Source organism: Megascapheus bottae, chromosome 14, assembly GCF_031878675.1.
Source record: "Megascapheus bottae isolate mThoBot1 chromosome 14, mThoBot2.hap1, whole genome shotgun sequence".
Lineage (NCBI taxonomy): Eukaryota > Metazoa > Chordata > Mammalia > Rodentia > Geomyidae > Megascapheus > Megascapheus bottae.
The window spans coordinates 53,193,041-53,213,930 of NC_143522.1; the positions used below are offsets into that span (position 1 = coordinate 53,193,041).

Below are 20,890 nucleotides of genomic sequence, written 5' to 3' on the forward strand. Positions count from 1 at the left end.
AGACCAAATACTAAATGTAAACATCCAGTATAGTATTTCAATTCACCTATGTTTGATAGGAGAGATCTAGACTTATTAAATATTTAAGTTCTTAATGTAACAATATTCGTGTGTGTGTGTGTATGTGTGTGTGTGTGTGCGCCAATATTGGGGTTTGGACTCAGGGCCTGAGTGTTGTACCTCAGTTTTTTCCACAGTTGGCAATGAACCACAGCTTTATGACGGTAAAATAGAAATAAGAGTCTCCTGGACTTTCCTGCGTGGACTGAAAACAATTCAACAAAAGTTGTTAAATTCCAAATAAAAGAATTCTCCAAAGGTGGTTAAAAAAAAACAGACCAAAGGATCAAAGTCAATTCTCAGTAATTTTAAGTAAAAGGTTAATAAAATTACTACCAAACTCTCAGGGAAAATCAATAGTAAAAGCACTACGGTAACAAAGTTTCATGAAAGTTTAAAACCAGCAAGTTCTCAAGCAGAAAAAGTAGGCCATTTTCATGGAGCAGAATATGAAACTAGCTTTGGCTTTTTCCACTGTAATGAGTAATGCTATGTGAAATACAATGACATCTTCTATGCAAAGGACACACCACACTTGGAGAATAATAAACCACATCAGGTCACTTGCATGGGGCTGCAACAGAGAGCCAGCCTCAGATATCCCCAATCTCACAAAATGAACAACCAGAGGAGCCTCTTTTGAAAAGATTACTCAAAGCTGCCAGATAGAGTATGCAAGCTAAACAGAGACAAAGAAATGTGAATAGATAATGGCTTAAAAATGAGCTCGTGAGCATTATTGATACCAACTCTTTTTAATGAGGTAAGGATAACTAGAAGGGTTATTTCTAGAAGCGTCCTTACTTAAAAGCATAGAACGCAAAAAAAAATAGCAAATGTACTTTTTTGTTTTGCTGTGTTGTATTGGTTCTGAGGTTTGAACTCAGGGCCTGGGCACTGTCCCTGAGGGTTTTTTCTTTTTTTTTGCTCCAGCCTAGTGCTCTACTTCTGGCTTTATGGTGGTTAATCTGGAGATAAGAGTCTCACAGGTGTTTCTCCCTGGATTGGCTTCAAGCTGTGATCCTCAGACCTCAGCCTGAGCACCTAGGATCACAGACATGGCCACTGGCGCCTGGCTGCAAATTTAATTTTGGATGAAAAATTAGATGCATAGAATAAGGTGTATAGTCAAAAACAATTGTATACTTTTTCTTTCATTCAAGCCAGTCTCTAAAGTATAAACTAGTCCTGGTGGCCTATGTCTGTTATTCCAGCACTTAGAGGCTGAAAGAGAAGGATTCTAAGTTCAAAGCCAGCCTAGACTACACAGCAAGATCCTATCTCAAACAGACATCAAGAACAAAACATCTTTTCCAAACCAAGGACTAGTGAGAGAACTGGAGATCTTAGAATGTTCTAAGATATCCATGCTAATCATGAACCACTAAAACTGAACTAAGACAAATATTTTGCCTTCCGAACCATTTAAAAAGATTAAGAAGAGGCTGGCACTGGTGGTTCACACCTGTAATTCTAATTAGGAGGCTAAAATCTCAGGATCTAAATTTGAAGCCAGCCCTGGAAGAAAAGTCTGAGAGAAACTTGTCTCAAATTAACCAGCAAAAAAAACAAAAAAAATGGGGGTGTGGCCCAAATAGAATTCCAGCCTTGAGTGAAAAAACCAAGTGAGAGAAAGAGGCATTAAGTTCAGTCCCCAGTACCAGTACCAGTACACACACACACACACACACACACACACACACACACACACACACACACACACAAGATTAAGGGGGGAAAGAGTCAAAATACACGCAGAGATGATAAAGATACCTCATGTATATTGAAAAGAATAACTAAACATAGATAATGGTTGCTCATGCCTGTAATCCTAGCTACTCAGGAGACTGAGATCTGAAATTTGAGGTTCAAAGCCAGCCAGGGCAGGAAAGTCCATGAGACGCTTACCTCCAATAAACTATTCAGAAAAGGCTGGCTCAAATGGGAGAGTGCTAGCCTTGAGCCAAAGAAGCTCAGGAATAACACCAGGGCCTTGAGTTCAAGACCTAGGACCAGCACCAAAATAAATTAATAATCTAAACTCATTATTAAAATCTGTCTCTTCAGGACCGGGAGTTTGGCCTAGAGATAGAGCACTTGCCTAACATGCACAAAGACCTGGGTTCAATTCCTTGGTACTATATACATCGAAAAAGCCGAAAGTGGTGCTGTGGCTCAAGTGATAGAGCTCTAGCCTACCCAAGGACAGTGCTCAGGTCCTGAGTTCAAGGCCCAGGACGGTCAAAAAAAATCTGTCTCTTCAAGTCATTAGATAAAATTATATTGCAAAAGGTTCCAGTGAGAAAGGATGGCCCAAGATAGATTTTTAAAGACAGTAAATAAATAAATAAGTGCAAAAAAAACCAAAAACCAAAAAACAAAAAATAATAAATAAATAAATAAATAAGTGCAAAAAAGTTGATAAAAATTAATATCAGATAATATAGAGTTATAGTTAAAACTGATTATGATATAGAGCTTCAATAGTGACAGCTACTAATATGCAACTTAAGTAGAACTGTAAAGCAATGCCTTTAGATATACAAGAAAATTTCCATTTCTGTGAGATCTTTCAGAGAACTGGGCCAAACATAGTTTAATTTTCAACTTTCTTTCTTTCTTTTCAGCCCTGGGGCTTGAACTCAGGGCCTGGGCACTGTCTTTGGATGCATTTTGCTCAAGTGCATTCTGGTACTTGAACCACAGCACCATTTCTGGCTTTTTCTTTGTATATGGTACCAGGAATCGAATCCAGGGCTTTGTGCATGCTAGGCAAGCACTCTACCATTATGCCACACTCTTAGCCCTTAATATTATTTTTTTAGCTTCACTTGCTCCTCATAGACCTTTAAAAATCATCTATGAATAGATGCTGATTGTACATCATGAATGTACATTCTAACTAGTATGCAAAATTAGTACAAGGATTAATTACAAATTAATTACAAGGATCAGGAGACCTGCCACAGAGCAACATTGACTAGAGATGGCTTATCTTATCTTTGTGGCCAGTACTAGGGCTTGGACTCAGGGCTTTGTGTCCTTGCTTGGCTTTTTCACTCAAAGCTGTTGTTCTACCACTTTAACCGCACCGTCACTTCCAACTTTAAAAAACTGTATTTTAAAAAACTGTATTTAAGCAGTTGTCTCTATTTATGGGAGGCAGTGCGATGTTTTGGTACATTTATACATTGTATACTGATGAACTCAGGATTTTCACCATCTCAAGTATTTAACATTTCTTTGTAATGAGAACATTCAAAATCCTCTTTTCTAGCTATTTTGAATTAAAATGGTACAACATTGTTGACTATAATCATCCTTTTGGGTAATAGAACATTAGAACTTATTCCTCTTGACTGGCTATGTCTTTGTCGTACTGGCCAATCTCTCCCCATCCTTTCCCTCCCTAAAACTTTCAGTCTTTGGTAATCATTATTCTTTGTTCTCACTTAGACCTTTTAGATGCTCCCTACAAGCGAAAGAAGGTGGTATTTGTGTGTGTGTGTGTGTGTGTGTGTGTGTGTGTGTGTGTGTGTGTGTGTATGTATACAGGCTAGCTGGCCTATTGAGAATCTGTATACCATTTTCCATACTGGCTGTAGTAATTTATATTATTTTTTTTGCCAGTTCTAGGGCTTGAACTCAGGGCCTAAGCACAATCCTTGGGTTTTTTCAAGGCTAGGGCTCTACCACTTGAGCCACAGCACACTTCTGGCTTTTTGTTGTTGTTGTTGGTCATTGGACTTGAATTCTGGGCCTGGGCATTGTTCCTGAGCTTTTCAGCTCAAGGCTACTGCCCTACCCCTTGAGCCACAGCTCTACTTCTGGTTTTCTGGTGGTTAATTGGAGATAAGACTTTAGTGCCTGGACTGGCTTTGAACCATGATCCTCAGATCTCAACCTCCTGAGTAGTTAGGAGTACAGGCATGAGCCACTGTGCCCAGCTCACCTATGGCTTCTTTTATGTATGTAGTACCAAGGAATCGCACCCGGGTCTTCATGCATGCGAAACAAGAACACTACCCCTAGACCACGCTCCCAACCCCATTTGGGGTTTGTAAAACTATAGTTTGTCTTTTCTTTTTCTTTTTTTTTTAAACCCAGGACATTGCATTTACTAGGCAAGTGCTTTGCCACTGAGCTACAGCCCAACCCTAATTATATTTTTATATTTATACTAACAGCACATAAGAATTCCCCTTTCTCCACATTCTAACCAGCACTTGTCTTTTTTTTTTTCTTGCCTGTCTTTGATTATGGCCATTCTAACTGGGCTGAGATGATATTTCATTGGGGGTGATTTGCATGATTAGGTAAATCAGGCTATGTAACTTGAGACTCACCACATGTGGAGGCAAGACATTACATGAAAGGACACACTAATATTTTAGATAGTACACAGTGTCAGGAAGCAGGTACTAATTGATTAGAGACAGACAGGAATCAAATTTGTCTTTTGTGTGTGTTTGCTTCATAGAATGTCAAAGCAATGATAAGGTTTCTGGTGTGAATGTCTCCTGAACACAGGTGCTGTGCATCTGTTGGGAGGGGAGGGGGGGCAAGCCCAGCACCTGTGGGAAGCCACTTGACAATATGTCTTCCAACTGGCTTGTTCAGTGTTCTTGCCTTAGTAGAGTGTGAGCAACTGGGAAAAACACTTTATTTATAGCACTACCTTTCTTCAGAGCCCCATTGAATCCCCATTTTCTGCACTTTAATGAAATCTTGGGAAGATTCAATAGCTTTTCTGGTCACTTTAGTTATTAGTGAATAGTCTCACTTTCCAAGTATTAACAAGTCTGGTCCAGTTTCATATCAATTCTTTAACTGCATCCAATTTAAAGCTTGTCCTACAACCCTTGGCTCAATCCTGAGCGAGGCTCAAAAACGTGAAGCCTGGAAAGAGACGCTGCTTGGCTTTTTTTTGCGATTTGCTCCTCATTCTCTATGATTTGAATGCGTCCCTTCCAAAAATCTGTGTGGAAACATAAACCCCACTGTAGGGGTGATACCTTTCTTGCCCTCAGAAAATGGATCTGAGTAGCCAGGTGCTGGGGATAATACTCGGGAGCCTGAGACCTGAGGATCATGGTTTTGAAATCAGCCTGGACAGGAAAGTACAGGAGATTATTATCTAGACAGCAAAAGAGCCAGAAGTAGAGCTGTGTCTCAAGTGGCTGAGCACCAGACTTGATAAAAAAAGCTAGAAGTCTAAGCCCCAGCACTGTAAATTACAAACAAAACAAAAGAGGTTGATCAGAGTAAAGTACCTTGGGACTTTTTTGCCTTTCTGTCCACCTCCCCAGGTGTAGACACAACATCCCACCCTCCAGAGGAGACAGCACTAAGACATCATCATCTGGGAAGCCAAAAGCATCCCTTACCAGATGCCAAATCTACCTGGACTATTCAGCCCCTGGGACTGTGAGAAATAAATTTATATTGTTTATAACTTTCTCAGCCTGGAGTATTTTGTGGTAGCAGAGAAAGACTTGAGACAATGTGTCCCTCAGTCCTTCTGGGACTTGAAGGGACAAAAAAAATGTCTGTGACTAGAATAATTATCTCCACTGATGCCCTGTGGATATGCACGAATCATGCTGGTGAGATACTGCTGCTTCTGGAAAAGGGTCTCATTCGACCCGCTAGCCACTTACTTTTAAGCTTCTCATTGTCTGGGGGACCATGGGTTTTCTTTACCACATTCAGCTTCCCTTCTGTGAAGACGGTCTCATGGACTTTTCTTCCCAGGCTGGTCTGGCACCATCATCCTTCCCATCGCAGCTTCCCAGGCAGTTTGGAGATTGATACCCACCACTGCACCCAGAGACGGGCTGAGAAGAGTGGAAGGGTCTCAGGCACCTTTCTGCCTAGCGCGGCCTCAACCATTAATCCTTCCCTTTCTCGCCTCCCATGGTGCCTGGCTTCAAACACTTGTCTTGTTTTTTTTTTTTTTTTTGATAAGATGCTTTTAGGGTTCACTTGTGACACATTTTTCTGACTCAGCTAACACACTGTTCTTCAGACTTTTAGGATTCCCTCACACCACATGGAATGACAAAGCAAAATTAGGTTTAACAAGGCACAAGCAGAAGTGGCCAAAGCCTTCTCTGGGATTTCTATAGAAAAGATAAGACGGGGCAGAGCAAATAGGTCTGTGGGCAGAAGTGCTGTTTCCAGTTGCCTGATTCCTGGTGATGGGATGGTTTAGAGCAGGGAAAACACTGGCTTGGTGGGTGAGTTAGATCAGAAGGTGTCTGGGGTTAAAGACTCAGGCTGGATAGTCCATAAATGAGAGATGGGCATATAGGCAACTTAAAAAAATTAACTACCCAGGGGAGGGGCAAGTCTCCTCCTGGGTCTATAAGGCTCTCAAATGCTAGTGTACTGAGAACACAGAAAACAAGAAGTTAGAACCAGTGTAAGGGTCCCTGTGATGCTGGGTAGACTGGGGAACATATCATTGCAGCCTCTTCTCCCCATCACTGAGAGAGCTTCACCACAGGCTGTGACCTCTAGGTAGCTTTCCGATCAGTGAGGCGGGTTCAAGTCCTCAGATTCTCCAATTCAGAGTGGCTCTTATGAACTTACTGGCTTACATGAAGAGAGAACTGGGAGGACTGAAAAAGGAGAAACCGTTCTGGACAGTTCTAGAAAGGTTCTGATGATTCTTGCTGGCACCAAAAAGTCACCAGCAATCAAAACTGGCTGTATAAACAGCCCATGTGCCTCAATGTACATTGAAATATTGGTGGAAAATGAGTTATTTTGATACCAAGGCTTGTCATTGAGAGGAGAAACTGAAATGGTAGAAAGATGTGCACATACTTTATGTTTTGAATTCTTTTTACCATGTGTGTCCATTAGCCCCTTGGTGTATAAATTGATAGTTTTCTCTTCCTGTACCCTGTCTGGCCCTCTCTCATAAGGCTCTGTGGTCTATTTAGCAGCACACCATTTTGCTTGTGATCTCTATTTTCCTATCTGAATGTCACAGACAAGGGAATGTAGATGAAAGTACGAAGACCACATCATTTTTCTGCTACAAAGCAGAGATTCTGGCTGGTGGCTTATGCCTAAAATCCTATCTACTCAAGGGGTGTCAGACAGAAAAATCCATGAGAATTTCATCTTCAATTAACCAGCCAAAAGCCAGAAGTGGAGCCAGTCTTGAACAAGAACAACAACAACAAAACTGTCTAAGAAAGAGCACCCAGGCCCTGAGTTCAAGCCCCAGTACATCCACATAATAGCCTAAGTTCTAGGACTGCTAGAAGTACCAACTGGAGATCCCCAGTATCTTCTATTTTCCTACAAAGTTGTTCTCCCCACCATTGTCCCTTGTCTTGACAGTCCAGAAGGCCCAAAGAAGGAAAGAAAGTTGACCTTGTAACTCTGACCCTAAGGCTTTCCAGTTCTCCTGGCTCCAGGCCTAAGGCATTGTCCCTCTATCTCTACTGTAGTTTGTAATGTCAGAATATTGTTGTCCTCACTTCAGGAAGGGAGTTAGAGGATGTCAACATGCTGGACAGAACCAGAAGCCAACCCTTGATTCCTAACCTGCCTGTGCTTTGAATTTGGTGAGACCAATTAGTGACAGTAAGCTCAGCATTGTGATGCGGACAAGCAATAGGTCAGGTGTTACAAGGAGCCCCTGAAACAGTGCCCGTTATTCAAACTGATTTGTGGACAAGTTATTTGTCTTGTTCAAAGCCACGCAGCAGAGCCAGGACTTAAAGCTCCTGGATCAGTGTGTTTCTCTCTTACTTGTGATATGTAGGCATGAGTCAGGATTCTCGTGTTCCTATCAGGGTTAGCCTCCGTAAAGATGTCATGCTGTGAATGGCTGGAGCCTGGATTGTGCCTCTCTTTTCTGTCACACACGACCTCCCAAATATTAGATCTGAGATCCTGTTCTACCTGGAAACCCTAACGGCTCAGCTAGGAATCCCCAGACCCTGCTGCTTCCCTCAGTGATAATTCCGTCAGCCAGGAACCCCATTTCAGTTTGTTTGTTTTCTGTCAACATCAATCAGCAGTTCCTTCAGGTGTCTTGGTAAGTCTCGTTCCTCCCAAGCCCTCCACTCACCCAGCCAATGGTCCTGCACATGGAGCTCTTGTGCAGTTGCTTCTCGTTCCTCTGCTCTTCTAACTTTCTCTGTGGATTCCTGATTCCCGAGGCAGAAGCAGAGGCTCGCTTCTCCATAATGCCTGGAACCTGGACATCCTTATAAGGTGAATCTGAAACATGGCTCCTTACATCACAGTGAATTATAAGTTCTGTCGTGGTCTTCAGAGACTACCAGGGCAGAGACAAATTGTATTTATCTTCCCTACACCAGCAAATTGGCTGAGCCTGGCACAGCATGGTCCCCACTGGTGTGGTATTTCTAAGTTGTTGGCATGGCATTTTCATCCATGAGTGTTATCTTGGTCTGTTATAGATTAGCTCAGAAAGGCTTTGTTTGGAGCCCCAAATCGACTACAGAAAAAAAAATACCCATGATTTGCAGGCATTTTCTGGAATGTGTAAGCAAAACTTCCCAATTTCCAAAGCTGAAGTGGAGTGAGTAGAACAGCTGTGGAGCAGAACAGCATGGCACGCAGGGTACATACCACTGCTTGTGGTTTTATACTCCTACCTGTATGTAAGCTAACCATCTTCAGGAGCAGGAAGTCAGCCAGGAAAAAGCAAATGTTTCTGTCTAGGTTCAAGAGGCTGATAAAATTGCAGAATCTTGCTGGGCACCAGTGGCTCACACCTGTAATCCAAGCTACTCAGGAAGCTGAGATTTGAGGATCGAGGTTCAAAGGCAGCCAGGGCACTAAAGTTTGTGAGACTCTTATCACCAATTAACCACCAGAAAACCAGAAGTGGCACTGTGGCTCAAGGGGTAGGGCAGTAGCCTTGAGCTGAAGAGCTCAGGGACAATGCCCAGGTCCAGAGTTCAAGTCTCATGATCAAGTCCCAAGTCCCAGAGAATCTTTGTGTGTACATGTGTATGAGTATACGTGAGTGTGTGTGTGTGTGCATGCACGCATGAGTGCTCACACAGATGCATGTGTACACATGTGTGCACTGGACATAGGGCTTAAACTCAGGCTCTTACACTCTCCTTTACATTTTTCCTTAAGGGAAAGGGCTGGAATTTTACCAATTGAGTCACACCTCCTCTTCTAGCTTTTTCCTGGTTTGGAGATGAGTCACATAGATTTGTCTGTCCAAGCGAGCTTTTGAACTGTAATTTTCAGATTTTTGCTAGAATTACAAACATGAGCCACCTGCACCAAGCTAAAATTGAAGAATTTTGAAGAACAAAAAAATGATGAGATTATAGGAACTCTTTGTCACAAATCGTAGATAAGTCTTTAGAGGGCCAGGAGTGTGGCCTAGCGGTAGAGTGCTTGCCTAGCATGCACAAAGCCCTGGATTCGATTCCTTGCACCACATACACAGAAAAGGCTGAAAGTGGTGCTTGTGGCTCAAGTGCCAGAGCACTAGCCTTGAGCAAAAGGTGTCCAAGGACAGTGTCCAGGCCCTAAGCTCAAGTTCCAGGACTGGCCAAAAACAAAAAAATAAGTCTCTAGAAACGAAATAATCTTTTGGAACTCTTTGTTAAAAGTTAGGGACAGAGAACGCTCGGAGAGAGGTTGCAGGAGCCATGGCTGCCCTAGCTGCACATAGCTATAAGCTCTTTCCCGCTCCCTCACCAGCTACAAAATGGTGAAAGAAACCACTTACTATGATGCTTTGGGAGTCAAACCCAATGCCACCCGGGAAGAATTGAAAAAGGCTTATAGGAAACTGGCCTTGAAGTACCAACCACCCTGGTAAGAATCCTAATGAGGGAGAGAAGTTTAAACAGATTTCTCAAGCTTATGAGGTTCTCTCTGATGCTAAGAAAAGAGAATTATATGACAAAGGAGGTGAACAGGCAATGAAGGAGGGTGGAGCAGGTGGCAGTTTTGGCTCCCCCATGGGCATCTTTGATATGTTTTTTGGAGGAGGAGGAAGAATGGAGAGAGAAAGGCGAGGTAAAAATGTTGTGCATTAGCTCTCAGTTACCTTGGAAGATTTATATAACAGTGCAACGAAAAAACTGGCTCTTCAAAAGAATGTGATTTGTGACAAATGTGAAGGCTGTGGTGGTAAAAATGGGGCAGTGGAGTGCTGCCCCAACTGCCGAGGTACTGGAATGTAAATACGAATTCAGCAGATAGGACCTGTGTGCATGGTGTGCCAGGGCCAGGGAAAAAGGATCAGTCCTAAAGATAGATATAAAAGCTAAAATGGAAGGAAGATAGTTCGAGAGAAGAAGATTCTGGAAGGTCACATTGACAAAGGCATGAAAGATGGCCAGAAGATAACATTCCACGGTGAAGGAGACCAAGAACCAGGATTGGAACCCAGAGCTGTCATGATTGTATTAGATCAGAAGGACCATGCTGTTTTTACGAGACGAGAAGAAGACCTTTCCCTGTGTATGGACAGACAGCTAGTGGAAGCATTGTGGCTTCCAAAAGCCAATCTCCACTCTTGACAACCGAACCCAAGTCAAACACTTTGCATCCAGGTCAGATCGTCAAGCATGGAGGTATCAAGTGTGTGTAAACGAAGGCATGCCAGTTTACCCACGACCATATGAAAGCGGGGCCTAATCATTGAGTTTAAGGTAAACTTTCCTGAAAATGGCTTCTTCTCTCCTGATAAACTCTGTTTGCTGGGAAAAAAAAAAACCTCCTTCCTGAGAGGAAGGAAGTGGAAGAGTCTGATGAGATGGATCAGGTAGACCTGGTGGACTTCGATCCAAATCAGGAGAGACGGCGCCATTCTAATGGACTTTGCTCTGTATGGATGACTTCAGTGTGTAAGATGAGGTTTTAATACCTGTGAAAATTACTTTTAAAATAGTTCCTCTAGCATCTGTTAAGCCACATCTTGGAACTGATTCAGCTGTGTACATGGACAAGCTTAAATTGAAATGCTAGTATATGTGTTGACTTTGGTATATGGTCTTTTTATCACTAATCTGTGGGGCTAAAACTTGGTGTTTGGTTAGTAATCTGAAAAAGAGAAGTTGATTTGTAGAGAAAAAAAAGTTAGGGGCAAAGACTTAGGTAAATCTATGTAAAAGGTTTAACCAATATGCTTACCTTAAGGTTTACTACCACAATGTCAGCAAACAAAGCACCCTAACCCAGAATAAAGGAGACTCTGATATATCAAACATGATGATTCTTGGGGAATAGGGGTAGTACACAAAACAAATGGATGTTAACATTAATTAATATTAAAGTAATAGTTAAATTTCTAGGAGAACAGAGCTGTGAGGTCGGCTGAGCGGTAGAGTGCTTGCCTAGCATGGACCAAGAACAATGATTGATTCCATGTACATAGAAAAGCCAGAAGTGGTGCTGTGGCTAAAGTGGTAGAGTTCTATCCTTGAGGAAAGTCTAAGGAGAGTGCTCAAGCCCTGAGTTTAAGCCCCAGGACTGGGAAAAAAAATCTAGGAGAAGAACTTTTAGAAGTAGATGATAATTTCATAGCGGTTCAGAAGGGAATACAGTAACACCAGGAAGAAATGGCAAATACCGTATGTTAAGAAAACTGATGAAATTGTACTCCAAGAAATAAGGGCTCTAAGATAACCTTGTTTTGAAGTCACAAGACTTTCTTAAGGTCTCCTGTAGAGCCATTCAGGAACCATCGGTACAAACACCTGTGCTGCTGAGGGATCTTACCAGCCTATGTTACTTTATTGGATGTTTTAATCTCAAAAAAGATCTCTCTCACTTTCTAAAAGACTAATGAAGTCTCAGCCTTGTCACTTCCTGTGTAAGCAGATCATATTTTGAGGGATGTATTTGTTTAAGTTTACAAAAGAGGATAAAACTAGACATACTGTCTTGCAATTCATTTACAGACAATTCCCTTGGGTGGATACCAAGAGTTATTACGCCTCACATCCACTGTTAAATATTCATATTCTTTATTGTGAGATTTCAACAAAGCTACCGTGAATCCTTATATATATATCTTTGTGCTTCTCTTTAGGATAAATTCCGCCAAGAGAAATTACTGAGTAATATGTTAGTTATATGCATTTCGACAAAAAATAACAATAATATTTGCTTTAAATCGTTTAATTAAGGATTTCATTCTTGGAATATTAATTTTCTATAAATAGAAATAGATTGCTGCATAAATACAAGTTATTTCATTTCATTCCTATACCCTGGCTTTGCTAATAAAGACATATAAATCTTTCAATAACTTGCTTAGAAATAAAATACAAATTTTGATCTTTTGAAATGTTTTCAAAACAAAATTGTTCAGATAATAGCTGGTGATAGGGCCAAGTGGTAGAGCATCTGACTTGCATGCATGAGATCCTGAATTCAAACCCCAGTACTGTAAAAAGAATATGAAAATAATAACATAGATATGATTTGTCATTTGATATTAAGGTTTTAGTTTTATATCTTTTATGTTTAAATGTGGATGGAATAAATGATAGTTTTAACGGATGCACTATATTAGATACTTCTCAAATGAGGAGACATAATGAACTTAAATAATAAATTTAAATATCTTAAGTATCTCCGGCTTTAATTTGCCAATGTTTGCAGGGGATTGATTGATTGATTGATTGATTTTTGGTGCAATGTTCTGGGTTTGATCCCCAGTACCAAAAAAGAAAAGACAAAAAGAGAAAGAAAGAGAGAGAGAGAGAGAGAGAGAGTTTTATGGAAGCTGGGCACAGTGGCTCACGTGTGGAATCCTAGCTACTCAGAAGGTTGGGATCTGAGGTTCACTCAAAGCCAGCCCAGGCACTAAAGACCATGGCACTCTTATCTCCAATTAATCAGCAGAAAATGGGAAGTGGGGTTGTGACTCATGGGGTAAGCCTTGAGCTGCAGAGCTCAGGGACAAGGCCCAGGCCCAGATGTAGGGCAGTAGCCTTGAGCTGCAGAGCTCAGGGACAGTGACCAGGCCCAGAGTTCAAGCCCCATGACCCACAAAAAAAGAGTCTCATGGACTTCCATGTCCAGGCTGGCTTTGAACCATGATCTTCAGATCTCAGCCTCCTGAGTAGATAGGATTATAGGCGTGAGCCACCAGCACCTGGCAGCGATTATTTTTTTTCCTGGCTGCATTTGTTTTACTATTATTTTTATTACTTATCTTAAAAATAAGTAGTTGTTGGGTCCAAAGTTTGGCTTAGTGGTAGAGGGCTTACGTAGCAAGCATAAAGACCCGGGTTCAATTTCTTGGTACCACATACATAGAAAAAGTCATAAGTGGTGCTGTGGCTCAAGTGATAGAGCTCTAGCCTTGAGAAAGCCCAAGGACAATGCTCAGGCCCTGAGTTCAAGCACCAGGACAGGCCAAAAAAAAGTAGTTGTTAAATTCAACATGTCAGTTTATGAGTATAATGCTTCTTGATCAATTGCACGCCTTGCATTATTTATCCCCATCTCTCCCACCACCACCCATCCCCTCAATTTCTCTAGTTCTAGACTCACATACACACATTGAATACTATGACATACACAGAGATTAAGAAAAGGAGTGTAGAGAGCTACAGATCCAGAGTAACAGTGTTTTAAAAAGTTAATACTGTATAAATACTGTTGGCTGCCTTCATCAGTAATGATGAAACTATTTTCCATAATTAAATAATATTAATATACAGCGAATTTGAAAAATTCTATTTGCATTTACAGAAAGATGACTTTTCTCCTAGTAGGGAGATTGGAAGGAGATTCTTAAGAAATCATGAACTGGTAGGTACATGTGGGTTATGCACAATGTAACAAACATTGTTGTGTAAACTGATCTTTTCTTAGTAAATATCTCTGAAATGTAGTCATTTCTTTTCCTCCTCCTCCTCCTCCTCCTCCTCCTCCTCCTCCTCCTCCTCCTCCTCCTCCTCCTTAATTTTTTGCTAGTCTTGAGAAACTCAGGGCCTGGGCACTGTCCCTGAGTTTATTTGGCTCAAAGCTAGCACTCTACCACTTGAGCCACAGCACCACTTCCAGCTTTTTCTGTGTATGTGGTACTGAGGAATTGAACCCAGGGCTTCACACATGCTAGGCAAGCACTCTACCACTAGCTACATTCCCAGCCAAGTAATTTCATATATAAATTTCAATAAGTAGAGGAGATAATTTTTAATTCTTTTTTGTCAGTCCTGGGGCTTGAACTCAGGGCCTGAGCACTGTCCTTGGGCTTTTTCAAGGCTAGAGCTCTACCACTTGAGCCACAGTACCACTTCCTGCTTTGTCTATGTATGTGGTACCAAAGAATTGAACCTGGGCCTTCGTGCATGCTAGGTGAGCACTCTAACACTAGGCCAAGCTCTTGGCCTGTTAGTACATTTCTTTTGGATATAGTCACCCATTTCTTCAGTCAGAAGGTAATTTATTAATAGAAGTTACATAGTTAAAGTTTAACTTCTATTTGCCCCCAAAACCTCATAAATAATAAAACAGTCTAAGACTGTGTAGGAATTGAAAAATGGAATGAGGACCAGCATAGTGGAACATGTCTACAGTTCCAGCACTCGTAAACCAGAGGCTAAGACAGGCTAGAGTTCAAGAACAGTCTGAGCTACATAGGGAGCTCCAGGTGAATCTTAGTTATACCAGAATTTTGTTTCAAAGAAGAAAATGGAGGTTAGAAGAAGAGGGAGGACTGGGGCCGGGAGTGTGGCCTAATGGTAGAGTCCTTGCCTCGCATGTATAAAGACCCGGGTTCAATTCCTTCGAACCACAAACATAGTAAAAGCCAGAAGTAGTGCTGTGGCTCAGGTAGTAGAGCCTTGAGAAAGCCCAAGGACAGTGCTCAGGCCCTTAGTTCAAGCCCTAGGACTGGCAGAGAGAGAAAGGGGGGGGAGGGAAGGACAGGGTGGGGGAGAAGAGGGGGGATGAAGAAAGAAGAGTATTTGCAGGCCTTGTGGTAGGTGACTGCCCTGCTCTGTGATTCCTTTCGCTATGGCATATTGGATGTTCTAGTGAGAGTGGCAGGGCATCGTCCAAATGTGAAGGGATTCAGAGAGAACTAATTGGAGAGAAGACTGGCAGATTTGGAGGTCCAGGAACGGGAAGGAGCAGTGTGACTCGGCCCAGGAATGAGATGAAATGAGAGGGAGGTGGGACCTGTCACCTGGGGGCTTGCAGGCCACACCAGGGACCTGCAAGTCTATTCCCGGAGCACTAGAAAGCCACACAAGGGCTTTATGCAGTCGAGTTACAAATGGTTGGATTTATGTTTTTAAGAATTAGATCTGCTTTTGCCATGCGTTAAAAAAAAAAGAATTAGATCTGCTCCACAGACAAGATAAAATAATGGCATTTGCAGGGAAGTGGATGAATCTAGAGCGAATCATGTTGAGTGAGACAAGTCGAGACCAAAGGAACGAAAGGCCTATGGTATCCTTAATATGTGGCTATTAGATCCAAAGAGTACAAGAGAGAGGACTCAATATCTGCATACCCAAGGACATGGTATTGGAAATATAAACATAACTACATAGACATAAAATCCTATGACTCTATAGACATAATGTTTTATTTCATAAATCAATATATATCTGTGATATGCAAACCCTTAGCCTAATTTTGATTATGTTCCAAAAACTAAGTGCCAGTGATTGTATATAGAGATTCCCTTCTTGAATACTCGTTTGTTAAACATGTCATTTGAAATATGATGTAAAAATCAATGTTAATAAATTCTTTAAAAAAATAAAATAAAACTTTCAAAATAGGAAAAAAAAGAATTAGATCTGCTGCAGTGTAAAGCATGAATCAGACAGGAATGAAAATGAATGAATTACATCTCCTGAAACAACAGAGATGATTCCCTAAAATATTACTAAACAAAATAGCACAGAGTGATTGTACTCAAACCAACTCCATTATGTGCAGAGCAAAGACCAGGAAAAACTGAGTAAGTGAATAAGGTGTGTGTGTGTGTGTGTGTGTGTGTGTGTAAGAAATATAGAGAAGTACAAAGAAACAATTTTGCAGAAGAGGGTCTACTTGCATGGGCCCCAACAGGCATTTCTGGTTTGCAAAGAGGCGCACATTGGAGTTTATTTTGATAACTATTTTTTCTTTTTCCCTTTCTTTTTCCCTTTCTTTCTTTCTTTCTTTCTTTCTTTCTTTCTTTCTTTCTCTCTTTCTTTCTTTCTTTCTTTCTTTGTCATGGAACTTGAACTCTGATCCTGGGCATTGTCCCTGAGCTCTTCAGCTCAAGACTACTGCCCTACCTCTTGAGCCACAGCACCACTTCTAGTTTTCTATAGGTTAACTGGAGATAAGAGTCTCATGGACTTTAGTGCCCAGGTTGGCTTTGAACCCCAATCCTCAGATCTAAGCCTCCTGAGTAGCTAGGATTACAGGTGTGAGCCACCACGCCTAGCTGGCCAGAAATATTGTTAAAGGCTATGCTATTGGCTGGTGCAAATGATGCTATTTCTTCTGGCTTGCTTTAATCAAGGGCAACAAAAGAGTGAAGGTTCACATTTTCATGACTCCACAGACAGTGATGAACTGAGGGTGAGCATAGAGTAGACAGGGTTGAATGCACACACCTGTGTGCGTTAGAGCATCCTCGATCAGGAATGCCATTATGCATATTAGGACAAGAAACTGGCGCAAGGCAAAGCAGATAAAAGAATATGATACAGTGGCTGCACTTATAAAGATCACTTGGATAAAAGTAAAATGTCAATAAGACTATATTCAATAGCATATTGGAAATTGTAACCAAGGAATTTTTATTTTGAACTAAAATATATTTTACTATAATATAATAATATATAATACTATAATATATAATATAATATAAATAATATAATAAATTTTACTTTAATATGTAAGTAAATTGCAAGAGCAAAATGAAATAATTTCCTAAGTTGTCAAAGAGATACTTAATGTAATTGAATAGCCATTTTTCTAAATAAGAAAAGCTATTATTGTATTATGATTAAAAATTTCAAAGCAACAGTGAATTAAAAGTGACACACTGAAGTTAAAAAGAAGACGAAAATATTATCACTGCTATTTTGTGTGTGTACCAGTACTAGGGCTTGAACTCAGTGCCTGGCTATGTCACTTGGATTATTTTGCTCAAGGTAAGAGCAGTACCACTTGAGCCACAGCTCACATTCTGGCTTTTGGGTTGTTAATTGGATATAAGGGTCTCATGGACTTGCCAGCCTGAGCTGTGTTTGAACTGTGATCCTCAGTTCTCTCTCTCTCTTTTTTTTTTTTGCCAGTGCTGGGCTTGAACTCAGGGCCTGAGCACTGTCCTTGGACTTTCTCAAGGTTAGAGCTCTACCACTTGAGCCTCAGCACCACTTCCAGCTTTTTTCTATGTATGTGGTACCGAGGAATCGAACCCAGGTCTTTGCGCATGCTAGGCAAGCACTCTACCACTAGGCCAAACTCCCACCCTCTCAGTTCTCTTTTGAGTAGTTTTGATTCTAGGCATGAGCCACCGACTAGGAACAACATGATTTTGTATGTACACAATTCAACAAAACTTACAATTGCTACTAAAAATGTTTAGTTAGATAGGTAAGGATACAGGATACAGACCAACATGTAAAAAAAAAATGACTTCTACACACTAGCAGCAAACAATCAGAAATAAAACACAATTCCCTAGCACTTAAAATATCATTAAAAATAAAATATGTATGTATAAATCTGATTAATATAGTTAAGATCTATACATAGCTATGAAATATGTATGAGACTTGCACACTGAAAACTCCAAAGCAAACTATAGAACTATAGAATAAGGGAAACTATAAGATAAAAAAGAAAGAAAACTATAGAACTAAATAAATGAAAGAAAAAAACCCCACCATTCACAGATTGGAAAACATAGTGTTCATTTGTGGGGGAGGGGTCAGTCGTGGGGCTTGAACTCTGGGCCTGGATGCTGTACCCTAGCTTGTTAGCACAGGACTCTTGCTCTACCGCGTCGAGTCACAGCACCACTTTCAGTTCCTGGTTCCTACTTGCAAATAAGAGTCTCTCAGACTTCCATGCCTGAGCTGGCTTTCAATCCTGATCCTCAGATCTCAGCCTCCTGATTACAGCTATGAGCCACCGTGCCCAGCCATAATATTCTGAAAATGTCATTTCTCTTCAAATTGATCTACAGATTCGATGCAATCCAATAAAAGCCCAATTCAATACAAACTCAATTGCCTTTCTAAACCTGTGTGGAAATGAAAATTAACTGGAATAACCAAACAGTTTCATAAAAGAACAAAGTTAGGAGGAGGCATGGAGATGGCAGAACAGTGAGTGAATAACCCTAGCTCCCTCTGCTAATGCTAACACCAAGGTCCTGGGCCTTTAGCACTGAACTCCACTTCAAGGGAGCACACCAAACAGCTATCAACAAACATAGCTCCACATCCACCAAGAAGCCTCAAAATCTAAGCATTTACAAGAGAAAAAAAAGCACACACAGAGGACCCTAAGCAGTGAACTCCAGCAGTGTAGCTACAGTCCAGACACAGGCTGTGGCCTGAGAGCTTTCCTCATTTATTTATTTTCCCCTACTTCTCTTCACTACCCTCTGGTGACCTGGCCTCACCAGCAGAAAGCAACCAACATACTTGTGATTAAGAAGCTGAAGTCTTGGAATTGGAAAATGCAGCCACAACAGGGCATGCCCAGACTGCCATATTTAAGAGACCAAGCAGCACCATGAGGTGGCTACAGGATTTGGTGAGGAATTCTAACATGGTGACGGGGAGAGGTGAGTGGCCTCAACCCCCCACCCTTTCTCTGCTGAGGCATCCCCCAGGGACAATGTCTAAGCGAACCCCAACGGCCTGCCAGTAGCCCACACCCAAACGACACCACCCAATTACCTGCCAGCCCCTCTCAGCATATGGGGACCACCCCCCACCAGCCCCTAAACCTGACTTGTGCCTCTCTGTGCAGGACACTGCCACTGGGCACAGTGGCCAGCAGGGCAGGCTTTGAACTGTCAGCACCTCTCCCTACAACATGGGACAGGCTTCTAAGACATTTGACGCCTTTGATTTCCTCTCGTATTTTTGGTTTTTACTTACGCATTTAATTGGGTTTATTTGTTGCTGTTATTGTTTTGTTTCCTTTAGTTTTTGTTCTTTTTTTCACCTTCTCTATCACCTTAAAAATGTTATTACATAGATGAATATGTATCTATGACACACAAACCCTCAGCCTAATTTTAAGTATGTTCTAAGATCTAAGTGCCAGTGATCGTATAAAGAGATTCCCTTCTTGAATACTTGGTTGTTAAATATGTCGTTTGAAATATGATGTAAAAATCAATGTTAATAAATTCTTTAATAAAAAAATGTAGGGGTGCTTATGCATGTGAACATCAGCACCCAACTTAGGCTGTGTAGAGGTGACTCAACTAGAGTTCAGGGGATGGGACTCATTGCTTCTCAACTTTATTTACTTCATTGGAGTCGATTACATGCACTCTCTTAATATTCCAGCCTTATATACTCATCCCGCATCCTCTTTTCCTTTTTCCTCCTTTCCTTTCCACTATAGAATTTCCCTTCCCCACTGATCTTTCTTTTTTAATGAATGTAGGAACTGTTTTTCTTTTTTCTCTCTTTCTTTTTGTTTTTGCCAGTCATGGGGCTTGAACTTCGAACCTTGGCCTTCTGTTGGCGTATTGTTGGCGTACAAGGAGGCTACTGACTCTTGCCGGTTAATTTTGTATCCTGCTACTTTGCTAGGAGTTTGGGAGTGGAGCTTATTGGGTCACTCAGGTAGAGGATCATGTCATCTGCGAATAGAGATAGTTTAATTTCTTCTTTCCCTATTGGATCCCTTTAATGTCCTTCTCTTGTCTTATTGCTCTGGCTAAGGGTTCCAGCACTATATTGAAGACAAGTGGAGAGAGTGGGCATCCCTGTCTTGTTCCTGATTTTAAGGTAAATGGTTCTTTCTCCATTTAGTATGATACTGGCTGTGAGTTTGTCATATATGGCTTCAATTATTTTAAGGAATGTATCTCCTATTCCTATTTTCTCTGGTGCTTTCAACATGAATGGATGTTGTATTTTGTCAAATGCCTTCTCCGTGTCCAGAGAAATTATCATATGATTCTTATCCTTAGCTCTATTGATGTGATGTATTACATTGATTGATTTGCAAATGTTAAACCAGCCTTGCATCTGTGGGATGAAGCCTACTTGATCGTAGAGTATACTTTTTAAAATTTGTTTCTGGATTCTGTTGGCTAGTATTTTATTAAGAAGTTTTGCATCTTTGCTCATTGTTGAGTCTTTCCCTGGTTTGGGGATGAGTGTAGCATTAACTGCATAAAATGAGTTTGGTATGGCTCCTTCTGCTTCTTTTTCTTGGAAGAGTTTCAAGAGTATAGGTAGTAATTCATCTTTAAAAGTCTTGTAGAAGTGGCCAGGAGTTTGGCCTAGTGGTAGAGTGCTTACCTAGCATGCACAAAGACCCAGGTTTGATTCATCTGTACCACATACATAGATAAAAGCCAGACATGGTGCTGTGGCTCAAGTGGTAGGGTTCCAGCCTTGAGAAAGCCCACAGACACTGCTCAGGCCCTGAGCTCAAGGGCCAGGACTGGCAAAAGGAAAAAAAAGGCTTTTCTAGGCCTAGTGTAATGGATTGTGCCTATAATCACAGCTACCCGGGAAGTGAAAATTAAGATCTATGATTTGAGGGCAGCCTGGCCAAAAAATTAGCAAAAACTCCATCTCAACCAATAAAAGTCTAGTAGAATTCCACAGTGAAACCTTCTGGACCTGGGCTC

General features: G+C 41.2%; 1 long non-coding RNA gene and 1 pseudogene across 1 annotated transcript in view; one reads left to right on the forward strand and one right to left on the reverse strand.

Annotated features, from left to right (window-relative positions):
- The window catches only part of LOC150055316 (uncharacterized), a 129,033-nt gene that overhangs the window by 95,463 nt on the left and 12,680 nt on the right, over positions 1-20,890 (reverse strand). The gene's annotated exons all lie outside the window — the stretch shown is intronic.
- LOC150055318 (dnaJ homolog subfamily A member 1-like) lies at positions 9,785-10,948 on the forward strand (annotated as a pseudogene).